We start from the raw sequence: 13046 nt of genomic DNA on the forward strand, positions 1-13046 counted from the left end.
CTTGGTGCAGCGGGCCTTAGGGCCCTTGACCACCTTGATCCATGCCCCTGACTAGACAGCGCGGGAAGTCCCAGAGTCCTCCTTTGTCCTGGAGGGAGACAGTGGTCTACCCTCCAGCTCCCAGGGGATAAGGGCCTGGCGGTAGGAGTCAATCTCCTGCTCAGAGTCCCTGATGGCACACAGTCTCTGGACTGTGGCCTGGAACTCCTTCAGCTGGCATGCCAGAGACCCCAAAAGGAAGCAGACCCCACAAGGGGAGGTGGCCATGCTCCCGGGCCCCAGAGCCTGAAAAAGTGACAGGCAGCTCATGCAGCCGAGAGCCAGGGGCTCCGTCTGCGTGGAGCCTGGAGCCATGGGCTCCATCTGGGTGGAAGTCTCTGAGATGCCAGAGGGGGGGCCACAGAGCCCGAGGGGACCCTTGGGGTGCGGCGCGTGCCCATCCATGTCATGCTTCTGGTAGGCTGGCTACGGCCGGGACTATCTACCCTGGGGGGTTCACAGGCAGGGTCTCGGGCCCTCCTGCGCCCCCTCCTGCGCGAACTCTGCGCTAACTCACATGCCAGCAGACAAGCGTGTCTGTTTACGCAGACTGTTCATGCGGCTTCGGTCACGTGGCTCCCTGGGGGGCTGGGTCAGGTAGAGGCCTGGGTGGGGCATGACCTGGCCCAGCTCCACTCAGCCACCTCCTCTCACTCACTCAGTGGTTAACCCCCTCCCCCACCATGGGCCCCGCTTGCCTCCAGCTGTGCTGGGGGTCAGCGGGGTGGGGCTCCACGGCTGCTGGGGGGTTTTTAGGGGGCTTCAGGGGAGTGGGGGTGCAGTAGGCTTTCACTCATGCATCTCTCACCACTCTGGAGCCTAACTGGGGCTTTTTTCTTTCTGTTGGCGGGCCCTTTTAAACTGCGCGCATGTGCAGTTTAATTGCTTCTACTTACAACATGTCTGACACAAGCATCCTCCATTGGTATTATAAATACGTGTTTTATGTCCTACCAAGCAAAACAATGCAACAGCATAACAGCACTATACTCAACTCTGTTTTTGGATGTTTGTGTTTTTTCATGCCTCATGCATAATGCCACAGTCACTAGTAAAGAAAAAAGAAGTTGTCCTATCACAGGAAAGTACCCCCCACCATCCCCTGCCCTCTGTAGCTATCACTAGTATTAGGACTTTTCTCTCTGTAAAAGAAAGCCAAGAAAATAACCTCACAAATATATAGATATTGCTTATCTTGTATGTGCACACATGCAAACCATTTTGTAACTTCAAAGGTCTTTTACAACTATTAGCTAATTCAAGTAGCTCTGAAGTTCTCCACTGAAGACGCACACACCAGCCAGTGCATTACAGTGTTTCCAGTCCAGGAAGTAAATATATCTGTTGCATGGGGCTCTTCCGTTTCTCCTGTGCATGATGTTTGGATGTTCTCCTAATCGATGTACTAAGCTTTCTGCATAATTCAAATGCAGGTTTGATTAAAATCTGGAACGAAGCAGCCATGATTTGTGTCTCTTTGGACATGATGTGCTGGATCCTAAGACAGCATAAACTGATATAACTACAATGATTTCAGTAGAAATAAACCAAGTTATATCTGCAAGGTTTTGACTTAATGATTTTGTATTTCCACTTCCCCTCTTTCCCTCTTAAGAACACAGCTTTATAAAAGCAGATCAAGGTGTCAAGGACATTTTCCAGAAAGAGCATGCCCTTCTCAAGGAGGTCATTAGAGTTTTGTTGGTTTTGTGGTGGGCCAGTAGTTGTTACCAGCCATGCTGTTATGGGCAACAAACTGACTTCAGCCATCACATAAGGAAATGTGTTGTCACAAGGATTGTTTCAAGTGAGTGTTTGAATAAAAGGTTTCAAAGCAAAGAAAAATCCCTCAATCTGTGTAGTAAATATAGGCGCCTGGGACTCTATATAATGTAAGCTAGTAAAATCAGTTAAGGAGCCTTTCAAATGCTGGGTAGGAACAGCAGGCTGTGGGTGGGCTGCTGTACTCTGCGAAGGCTGACTGTTAATATCCAGACGTCAAATGCCAATTTTCCATTCACTGCTGTAAAATAGCAGACTATCCTGTGGTAAAAATAACCATCTGAGACATGCAATACATTCCAGAGTTTGCTTCACCTACAACACATAGTCAAGAATGTGTCTGTGAAAGTTCATCAGGCATTTATGTCACTGCTGGACCAAAGAATCCATTTCAAGTTTGTAATCTGGAGAGAGGAGGGGTGGGCAGGGGAATGCTGTAAGTGCATTGCCCACTTGTCTGGTATTTACTATCCAGAGAACTCAGAGGATCACTATCATGGGGCAAGGGCAAAGAATCACAGTTAACATTCTTCTAAACTTTCTTGTTTGATGTTAGAAAAAAAGTATCTCCCCCAAAAAGGGCACCTATACACAAGCACCAAGGGGGCTCCGACACGCTGAAATTCCAGCACATCAGAGCAGACTCCATTTATGGAGTCTGCTGGAGCATGGCAATTGCCATGCTCCAGCAGCCTCCTGCATCTTGTTCATCAGCATCCCCACACTTCAAAATGGCGGTGGTGGTGCTTGAACTAAAGCTCGTTTGATGATACAGGAGATGCGGCAGTGTCTTAGAACAGCTCTCAGAGCCACTGTAATTAAAGTGTCGTGCTCCACTGCCCCCATGCCCGGAGCACGTGTACAAGTCCCAAAAGCTTCTTGCCTTTAGTCTCTGATGCACTTCAGAATTACTGCCTAATCATATTCCCTAGCCCTCTTCTCCCACAGATTTAAATTAACTGTATCCCCAGTGTCACATTTCTGTATCTGATGGTTAAAGAATGTTTTCCATCCAAATCTCTTTTGACACCTTTTGAGACCTAGTCTGCCCCACTGACATCACAGGCCAAATCCCAGTGGGAATAGGATCCAGTCCATAATCTGTGCTAAATTGGTAGTTAGCAATTTCTAAATATTAGGGGAAAAATCCTCTTTGTCCAAGTCAAGATTCAAGTTCTGCCTCCATTACCAGCTTAAGTAGCATTCTTCTAACATTTTCCCCAGGACATGTATAAAGTTGGCTTTCATGTCATTATGACTCTGAAGAGTTCAAAAATGGTTTCCTAAACACAGGTGGATTGTTCCTCACCACCATTATGTCATCACTTCTGAACTTTATCAATCTGCAGTTTCTGTATTCTGTAGAATAAGACACAGTGGGAATGTCTACCCAAGACATTTCCTGTGGAGCAGACTAATTATTTTTTCAGTCATCACATGTGCAGGGCTATTAGGCTGGAGTAAACTAATAAACTTCACATTAGGGTAGTACTTGTAAATACAAGTTCTATTTTGCTGCAGAGATTTTTACTCTGCAACAGTGCATGTGTAGATGCTGATGTGGTTGGCTGGGCCATGAGGGTGCTTGAGTGTGGGGGCTGCCTGCTGGCTGGGCTGCACACTGGAGCACCCTTGTGCCCCAGCCAGCCCCTCTGGAGGATGCTGAGCCAAGTCAGAGAAGCCCTGGGCTGGCAAATTGACCCCCAGGTCTCTTGTCAGCCAGGGCAGCTCTGACCCAGCACAACATGCTGCAGTCCTGAGTGCACGTTCAAACAGTGCACCCGTGAGCAGTAAATTCTGGTGCAATAAGCACTGGAGTTTATTGCTGCAGTCTAATTGCATGTGTAGACATGCCCAGTCAGAACCAATACTACCATCCAGTCCAAGCATCCCTCAGATCATTGCCTGTGATCACAAGGGACTGGACTGGATGAGCCATGTAGTCCTTTCCAGGCCCTGTGTCTCTCTGCCTACCTCTACTTGGCTTTCATGGGTGATTATACTTCTAATTGTGCTTATGGTTTCTTACTCTCTAAAAAAATTAAGAGAATCATAATAATCAAGCATTTACCCTATGATTATAATTGTAAGGCTCTTATGCTTGTATTCTGCTTTAGTATTTGCTGCACACCAGCAAAAACTGCCTTTGTCTCCTTTATGCATGTTGTGTACTTCTGTATGCCCCTTGCTGGTAGTTATTAATGTAATCATAAAATGGTATTTAGTAATTTGTAATGGCTTCTTCATTATGGGCTGTTCTGCTTTGCTACTGATTTTCATGATTTTCTGGGATTATGTATTAGAAATGTTAACTAAAGTAGGCCCAGTCTTATAAACACTTGTGCATACACGATCCCATTAGAGTCACTGTACGTGTGATGTGACTCAAGCACAAATAGTAACAGGGTAAGCACCCAGCTTTGTGACTTCTTGTACCCTGAGTATCATTAAAATTCTGGCAAAAATAGCTACTATAAAATAAGAAAAAGTGAAATATTATGGCTTTACTTTAATTTTTTTCTAGTTGTTTTCAGAAGGAGGCAAATTCTGATGCCCTTATCTACGCTGGATAGCATGCTACAACACATGCATTCAATGTGAAAGAGTAGGAACCAGACCCACTCTACTTATGGAGCCATTATAACTGTATTAAAGCCTGCTGACTGCCACAAAATCCCAGGAATACAAACTGACCTGACTTCTGATACGTAAACAACCCCTCACCATAGAGGAGAGAACACCAGGGCCTTTCACACATACCTCAACCATTTTTGGTCACAAAAGAAAACACATACAACCTCCCCTGTCTCCCATGTCAAAGGATAGAATTACCAGGATTTTGTTCCCAAAGCTTAGTCATGTTAAAAGCAAACTGGGAGGTTAAAAATTATAACTCCTTGGATGTGTCTGTCTGTAAATGAATGCACAGTAAGGTTACTGCACAGTAAAATAAGGCACTGGGAACATGTATACACATGTGCCCCATTGGGCTCGGATTTTTGTCCAATGGGAACAGCCTGGTCCAATGCTGTTCCTTCCCTTCTCTGCCCCCCTGCACCAGCCAGGGGGAGCTCCAGGCTCCCCCAGGAGGCAGCCTGGGGGCTGACAGAAGAAATGGGGGGTTGGTCCTGATATGCACAGGGCCAGGAGACCTGTGTTGGTGGCAGGGGCAGCTGGCTCCTGCCCTGTGCACACCAAGACTGGTTCCCATGTGCACGGGGCCAGGAGAGCTATACTGGTTGCAGGGGCTGGGAGCCACCTACTCCTGCAGCTAGCATAGCTCTCCTGGCCCTGTGCACATCAGAACCAGTGCGCACAGGGTGGGAGACAGCTGCCTCTGCAGCTGGTACAGGTCCCCCAACATGGCTTAGCCAGGCAGCAGTCACCCCCTGCTGCCTGGGGTGACCAGGAGCAAAATTGCTCCTGGTCAGCCTCTATGCATGCACTGCTGTGCAATACTTAATACTCTGTTTATCTAGTACCTGCAAGGCCATCCCTGGCGGGGAGAGGAGGCCAAATCAGAGCGACCACCCTGGGCCTTGCGCTGTGGGGGCCCCACAGAGCAGGGTGGAGCAGTGGCGGCGCAGAGCTGGGGGAAGTGGTGGCTCTGTGTCCAGCTGCTTGCTTCTCTCCTTCCCCCACCACCGATGCCGCCACTGCAGCTTTTTCACGTCCAGGGGGAGCAGAGCAGGGGCGAAGCCCTGCATGGGCTGATTTGCCCTGGACCCCACACCCTGCTCGGGTCAGCTCTGAGTACCTATATGTGCTGGTACTAGCAAATGGTACATTAGACTAATGTGCAGTAAGTCCAGAACACATGTAGACAGTGATTCTTTACTGTGCATTAGATTAGTTTAATGCACAGAAAAGCATCTCATGTAGACATGCCCCTTGTTTGTGTTTCTAGCAATACTGAGCTACTAATTCACATAAATCTTCACTGAAATCAGTGGAGGTTTTATCACTAACTTCCAATACTCAGATGGCCAAACTCTGCTGCCATTTAAAACCTCATTTTTAACATACATTTGAATTCTAGATGGATTTGAACCAGTTTACATAGGTTTTGCTGACCCTTTAAAGAGATCCTTTTTTCAGCTTTACCAAAGGTGCAACCAGAATAAAGGATTGAGCAAGCAAGAATAACAAAGTAAAGTAGTTCCTTTATGGAACTAAGGAAACAATGCACAAACAGCATATATTTGTTAATGAATTTAACTTCTGTCTGCTCACAAATCCTTCCCTTTTCCCAACTCTATTATTCATGGTTATTTAACTATCATTTAAAATATATTTTATTTATTTTACGGGTTGACTGCAAGTATTGAAAAGTTGAATTATAGTGCTGAGCTGTGACTGGCCACTTAAGATATAACTGTATGAGTACAAAAGCATTTCTGGTAACAACTGTATTGTGACTTTAAAATTTGTTTTTCATCAATACTCATGCATGCAAATTACATATTTGATTTTCACAAACATAATGCCATCAGTTATATGCCCAAGGGGAATATGAAATGGGTGCAAACATAAAGAAAGACAATCCATTTAGGAAGTCAAATGTTCTCACAAGCAGAGATTTTCAAGCCTATCTAGAAGACTTAGCTGCAAAGCTTCCATTATTTTCCACAGGAATTGTCCACCTAAATCCTCTAAGCGAATTAGAAAATCTTACTCAGTCACTTCCATTATTCGTCCAGCTATAATTTTTAAACTTTCAAAAAGTCTTTAAATAGTCAGCAGGACCTGCAGACAGAGTCAATATGACTTTTCCTATAATTAACATTAAATGCTAGTTTCTTCCATCCACGTGTAACATTTGCAGTTACAAAACATGTTGTCAGGTGCAAACAGACAACTGGCACTAGGCCTAAGCCTGTGCAAAGCATCTAGCATTCACGTCAGATTCGGATTCGGCCCATTAGGAGGACAGTGATTCGATTTGGCGATTTGAATCATTCTCCCAAATTGATTTGGTCAAATCTGATTTGGAGATTCAACTGCCACTGAATTAATTGGCGGAATCTCCGAATCGGCTCTATCTCCCGCCCACTCTCTGAGCCCTGCCAATGGCTGCTCCACATGGCCCTAGATCCCAGCTTTGAAAAAAAAAAAAAAGCTCAGCACTGATCGGTTGCTGCCAGGTGTGGAGAGGTGGGGTGTTACCCATGCCATGTGCAGAGTCCCCCCCCACCTAGCAGCAGCTGTTGAGTGGGGGCTTTTTTTTTAAAAAAGCTGGGGCATACGTGGCAGCCATGGCAGGGGCTGGGAGAGTGGGTGGCAGTCAGGGTGTGCTCAGGGGGGCTGAGGAAGAAGGCAGGAAATGGGGCCTCACAGGGGTCCCCCCATGGTCCTCTTCTCCCTCCTCTAGCCCCCACTCTCCCGCCCCTACTTACCAGCATGGAGTCCAGGTTCTGCTCCCTGCTGCAGCCAGCAGAGACTGCCTGAATCTCCGAAGCTCTCTGAATCTTTTCGGAATCGATTTGGAGAGCTTCAAATCAATTCAGACCTTTTAACTGGTCACCTGATCCAATTTAGATTCAGAGATTCAGATGCCGAATCGGGCCGAATCTCCTCCGAACAGAATTAGTACCTGAAGCTTCGCACAGCCCTACAGCTTATAGACATGCTCATTCATGTACATACTTACCAGTTGGCATATGCAGCACCTTTTTTGAGCGTTATGGCTGCCATCTTGGTCAACATACCAGGGACAGAAATGGAGACTTCTAGAGCTAAAGGCATGAGCATGAGCTGCTATAACTTAAACTATAGAGCCACCGGGCTCATAACCTTTGTACAGTGGGAGACCAGAAAAATACACATTCACCAGTAAGTTACACTGATAGAGTGTAATTGGTAGAGCACATTTGTATTTTGCCCATGCCATTAGTTGTGTATGTACCACTTGGGTATTTGTGGGTTTTTTAAATTCAAACACTTATCCTTTCTAAGACGGATTCAGTGCCTCCAGGGCCCTAAATGCACAGCTAGCTCTAAGACTGCCCCAGGACAGAGACATCTTCCACCTCCACACATCACTGAAAAAAATAGGCCCGCAAGAGACTAGATGCTGCCTGCAGGCAACTGTAGCAGTATCTATTTTGGCATTCTGTTTTGAGAGTGTTATTTTGCTCAGCCTGCCAAGCCATAGTCTTTATTTTTGACCTGGAAGTCCACAGTGCATTCTCTTGCAGTGAAACAGCTACTATTTTAAACAAGCCCTAAGCAGTAGTAAAGGAGTGACTTTCCTGAACACATTCACCTGGTTGGAAGCTGCTCTATCCCCAGTAAATAAATAAGATAAATAAACAAGTGAGAAGGGGTAGCTGGGTGATCCCTGTTTGCCACAGTTGTGCCTGGGGCTGATGACTAGAAGCTTTGCTTCCTGTGATCCCTTCATAGCATCTGATGAAGTAAGACACAATTTACAAAAGCGTATGCATCTCTGATTAGTCCATAAGGGTGTGTACAGAAATGTTCTGTGCACATTTAACAGTGATGTAATTTAGAGCACTTTGTATAGCCCTATAAAGGTACATGACAGAAGTGTAGTATTTGGTGGCGAGGGAGGGTGGGGTGGAGCACAGCCTTTGTTCCTCCCTGCACTTTCCAGGCTGGGTAGCAGGGGGTGCTTTACAGCCTTCTGGAGCTTTTCCACTGATCAGAAATTTGATCAGCATACAGAAGTTATTTAAAGTGCTATAGGTTGCTAAAGTGCTGTAAAATACAGCACTTAAAATGTAATCCCTTGTTTAACAATGGTTAGTTTAAAGCATTGTACCCATTTTAAAATGCTGCAAAGGCATGTGATTCTGTAAAGGCACAGCAATAAAGCACTTTAAGTGGTGAAAAATGCAACTTCTGTACACACCCTAAGGTGCCTGACTTTAGACATAGTTAACTACCTCTCCCTAAGCTAATGAGTCTTACCCTGTTCTTAAAGCAATAGCCAAAATATTTACGTTTCATCCTCCCATCCCCATCCCAGAACGTGTCACAAGATTCTTTTCACAGATGCCTCAGTACTGTAGCAATTCTGTGTTCTCCCATATGATACAGTCTGAATCTCTGAAGGATGACTGAGGTTCCTGGTACAGCAGTCATATGGTACACATTGATAGTTTCACCCTCTGGCTTGTCTCACAATGAAACAATAGTTTCCCTATCCTCTTGGACATCTAGTTCAATCAATCTTCTGTCTGCTTAGTTAATGGAGTTTGAGCCAGCTTCATCTTTTTAGTAACATGCTTCCATAAGAGAGAGAGCCTTTAGGCCCTGATTAAGCATGGCACTTAAGCATGCATTTCCCTAGAAGCATAGAAGTAGTCACACGGAAGCCATGGGGCCAGTGCCATAGCAATGAAGTTTTGTGCCCGTGTAAAGCCTGCAGTGGCATCCCACCCTCATCCCATGACCAGATCTGGGGGGCACATGCCCCCTCATGCTTGCTCAGGAGTGCACACAGCAGAGGAAGTTGCCCTCCCCTCATCCCTGTGCCCCCCTCTGCCCCGCCCAAATGAGCTGCTTGTGCCTCTGTCCCATGCCCTGCCCTGCCCCTGCTGGGCAGCACCTATCGGCGCCCCTTCGCTTCGGCACCCAGGGCGGTCGCCCCCACCCTGCTATGGCACTGCATAGGGCTAAGTACCGTGCTCCACTGGTATTAATGTGCACCACTTTCAACTTCCCTCTAACACAATGCTTCCCAAACTGTTTAAAATTGGGGCACACTTTTTTTCTAAATTAAAACTGGCAGTGCACATTGTCTGCACACACACACCAGTGGTGCCAAACCTTTTGTCCCTGAGGGCTTGATGAGTGGTGCCAGGTTGGTCCACAGGCTGTTGGTTCACTCTGTTTTGTGAGTTCACTCTTGCTACATGGCGCTGGCATGGCCAGAACCCAATCCTGCTGTATGGAGCCTGGAAATCTGGCAGCAGGGGACCAGTGGTATTGCTAATTGCCATTGTTTCCCCACCACCACATTTCCAGATGCGTGGGAAACTTTATGCGCCAGCTCTGATATTGATAAATTATCACTTTTTGAGGTATGCTTCCGCTGCTTTGCAGCACATTAGTTTGCCACGGCATGCTCTTTGGGAACCACTGCAACATCTTTTGGCTCTAGTGACACCTCCTGAGACAAAGCCCATCATTTTAAGGCAAACAAAAATCACCATTCCTGAAACATTTAAAATTCATTCAGCTTTCCTTTTCTCATTCACATTCATGCCATCTTCTCTAGGTCTTTGCCACAAACAGTGACTCTTCCATTTACATCTGCCTTGATGGGATTTGATTGGGTGGACCAAGGTGTCAAGGAAACTATTCAATACGGTGAGAATTAAAGTCCACAGAGGAGTTGTGATCCTCATTATCCCTTCACCCTAATGCTGAAGCCAAGTGATATGACATAATTACCTCAAAGTAGTTTACCTGGGATTTTACAGTGTTGTACCACAAATTTACTCTGTAGTAAGAAGCAGGCTCATGACCAGCTCTCCCAAGTTGGCAGCCTGTCAGCCATAGGTACTGTTACAGCCCCAGCCGCTAGATGGCAGAGAGCCAGCCTGCACTGGGCAAAGAGTAATCCCCAGAATGAATTGACCAGGGGAGCCAACATACCATGCGTTCCAGGCAGTAACTTTCCCACACTGGAAAGTTACTACCAATTTTTCAAGTGGTAACTTTACCCTGGAGTCAAATGATCTACTGCATAGTAAGGCGGTGTGCCATGTGTCCGCCCTGCTTTTAACCATGCAATACAGTCAATTTACTACGTAGTAACCTTGTGCCGGCACTCTCACATGGAATGCTTCCCCTCCCAGAGTTAAAGGAGAACTCTTTTCCCATTTTTGATTTTACATTAAAGCATAGTATAAAGAAACATGACCTATTTATGTCCCAAGAGAGCTCAGACAGATTCTTTGGCCCAGTGAATTGCTAGGATGGTTTGTGGGTCCCTGGGACAGAAGTTTTTCCATGATTTATCTTCTGGTCATAGTTTTGGGAAGAAAATCTAAATCACAGAATTAAAGGCTTTGCTTCATGTCTTATAGTCTTGACTGCACATGGTGCTAAAAACCCTGGCCTAACTAAGCAAAGCATTGAAAGATGAGAGGAGTGCTGCTGATTACAAAGGAACTGCTTACAAGCTCAAGGTAAAACACCTGCATAAAAGCTTTGGAGACTGGGGCCAGAGTACTCAGTATTTTCAAGGATTCAGCCTGATGTGAAATCTGTTTTTATAGTATGGAAGTTTTGGGGGTAGGAGGGGAGGATTATTTGTTTTTTTTTGTTGTTGCTGAGGTTTTTTTGGACAAGATCCTAAAATAACCCTAAATGTTCTTTTTCTCCCCACTTTGGAAAATTTTGATCTTTTATCAGAATTCGATTATTGTAATTGTTTTGACCAAAAGTGATGCTTTGTCAAAATATTTTGATTAATAGAAAACAAATTTTCCAAGGAAATCCATTGTTTTTGCAAATGTTTCACTGGATAGTGAAACATCCAGTTGTACATCAAAAAACAAGTATGACAGAAAATTTTCAACAGCCCTAATTTTTTCATCATTTTAATTAAACAAAAAACCATGAAAACAATTCCAGTGCTCTAAAGTAGATGTGACTATTTTTAGAATCAAAACCAGATGTTCCCCACTAATAATCCAGTTTGTCATTGACCCCTTCCAGGTCTGTACAGCAAGTAAAAGAGGAACATCTGCTGGTAAGAATGAGATGCATATGTTTCTGCGAGTTTCTTAATTTGCTCTTTTTTTTCCTTAAAGAAGTCTGATAAACAGAATAACCTCATCAAGCATAACAAAAACAAAGCCCCAATTCTGCAATTTCAATTAGCTTAGCATTCATATGGTTCCCATCACCATCAGATATGTGGTGGCCTCATAGTCTGTAATACATTCTTTTTCCAGCATCCTGTGCAATAGGGAAGTTTTAGTACCCTATTTTACTTCTGGGAGGCCTAGAAGGATGAAAGGCTGTATTCCACTTATTAGGAATCCAAATATGATCCTATTTCGTCCTGCTTACTTTCCTGAAATTCCATTAATGCATCTACTTTTGCAAGATCCTGTCATCTTAGCCTTTAAGACTAAGGCTGTATGTACATGAAATGAGGGGCGTGTGCGCATGACACTTTAAAGTGGGTTAAATGCTTTTGCACCACTTTAATGGTGGTGTTTGCACGCGTCAGTGGTGTATTATGCAGTAATTCCAGCTGCTGTAGCAAATTCGGCGGCGTAACATGCCTTAAATGACCGGGGGCACAGCAAACTAAACCTCCGAGGAGTCTGCTACCCTACAGCCATGCAGCGAAGCACCAGGTTCCATGCAGCTCCGTGACTCTGCAGGAAGCCTGTGCAGGCAGCCTGGCAGCGGCTCAGGAAGGCAGGCTCCGCCCAAGAAAAGAAAAAAAAAGCAGCGAGCCTGATATATATTTTGTTCCCCCTGGAGCCTTCCTGCCTGCCTGAGCTGCACTGCGGCTCAGTGCTTCCCTCTGTGGCTGTGGTGCCCCCTGGGACCACCCAAGCCGGGTGCCTGCAGGTGTGTGCATAACATGGGGGCTTAAAGGGCCCTAAGTTGAAGGGGTGTTTTAAAAAACCCACCGCTTCAATTTTGGGTCCACATTTTGTCTACATGCACCCCTAGTCACAGAAAGTAGGAGGAAGACCCACTCACCTTTTTTGTTAACAGTTTTTCAGTGGAATAGGATCGTGCCCAGGTAAAGTAAGATCTTACCTTAAGTGACTTGCCCAAAGTCACAGAACAAATCTGAGTCACGCAGGAGACAGAACTCAGGCCCTCTAACTATGTGGTAGCACCTTAGCCTCAGGACAGCCTTTCCTCCCTCCTTTCATTCCTCCAGCTAGCAAGACTTTGGGCTGCAAGTTGGCTGTTACTGTGCTGAATTCAGTCAGTCAAGATTTAAACCAATGGAACTGGGAGAAGCTCATTTAACCCAAGTTTAACTAAAACACTTGTTAGTTCTGGGACATAATATTGCAGGAGAAAGAAGAAAACCCATCAAGCCCACATATAAATCTGGAGAGCAAATTCAACAACATAATATTTAGGACAAAATACCTGCAAGCCAAGCTCTCTCCTTCTGCTTCACTTTGCGTAATCATTTATTTAATATAAAGGGATAAAAAAGCAGGACAGTAGCAATGTACACCCAGTTTATTTTGCACTAGTTTCAGTGGCTA

The 13046-nt window shown here is 45.3% G+C and overlaps 1 protein-coding gene across 8 annotated transcripts in view; it reads right to left on the minus strand.

Annotated features, from left to right (window-relative positions):
- Positions 1 to 13046, minus strand: part of PALM2AKAP2 (PALM2 and AKAP2 fusion) — a 472880-nt gene that overhangs the window by 330997 nt on the left and 128837 nt on the right. The window lies entirely within an intron of this gene.

Source organism: Crocodylus siamensis, chromosome 3, assembly GCF_052110815.1.
Source record: "Crocodylus siamensis isolate JL-2025a chromosome 3, ASM5211081v1, whole genome shotgun sequence".
Classification (NCBI taxonomy): domain Eukaryota; kingdom Metazoa; phylum Chordata; order Crocodylia; family Crocodylidae; genus Crocodylus; species Crocodylus siamensis.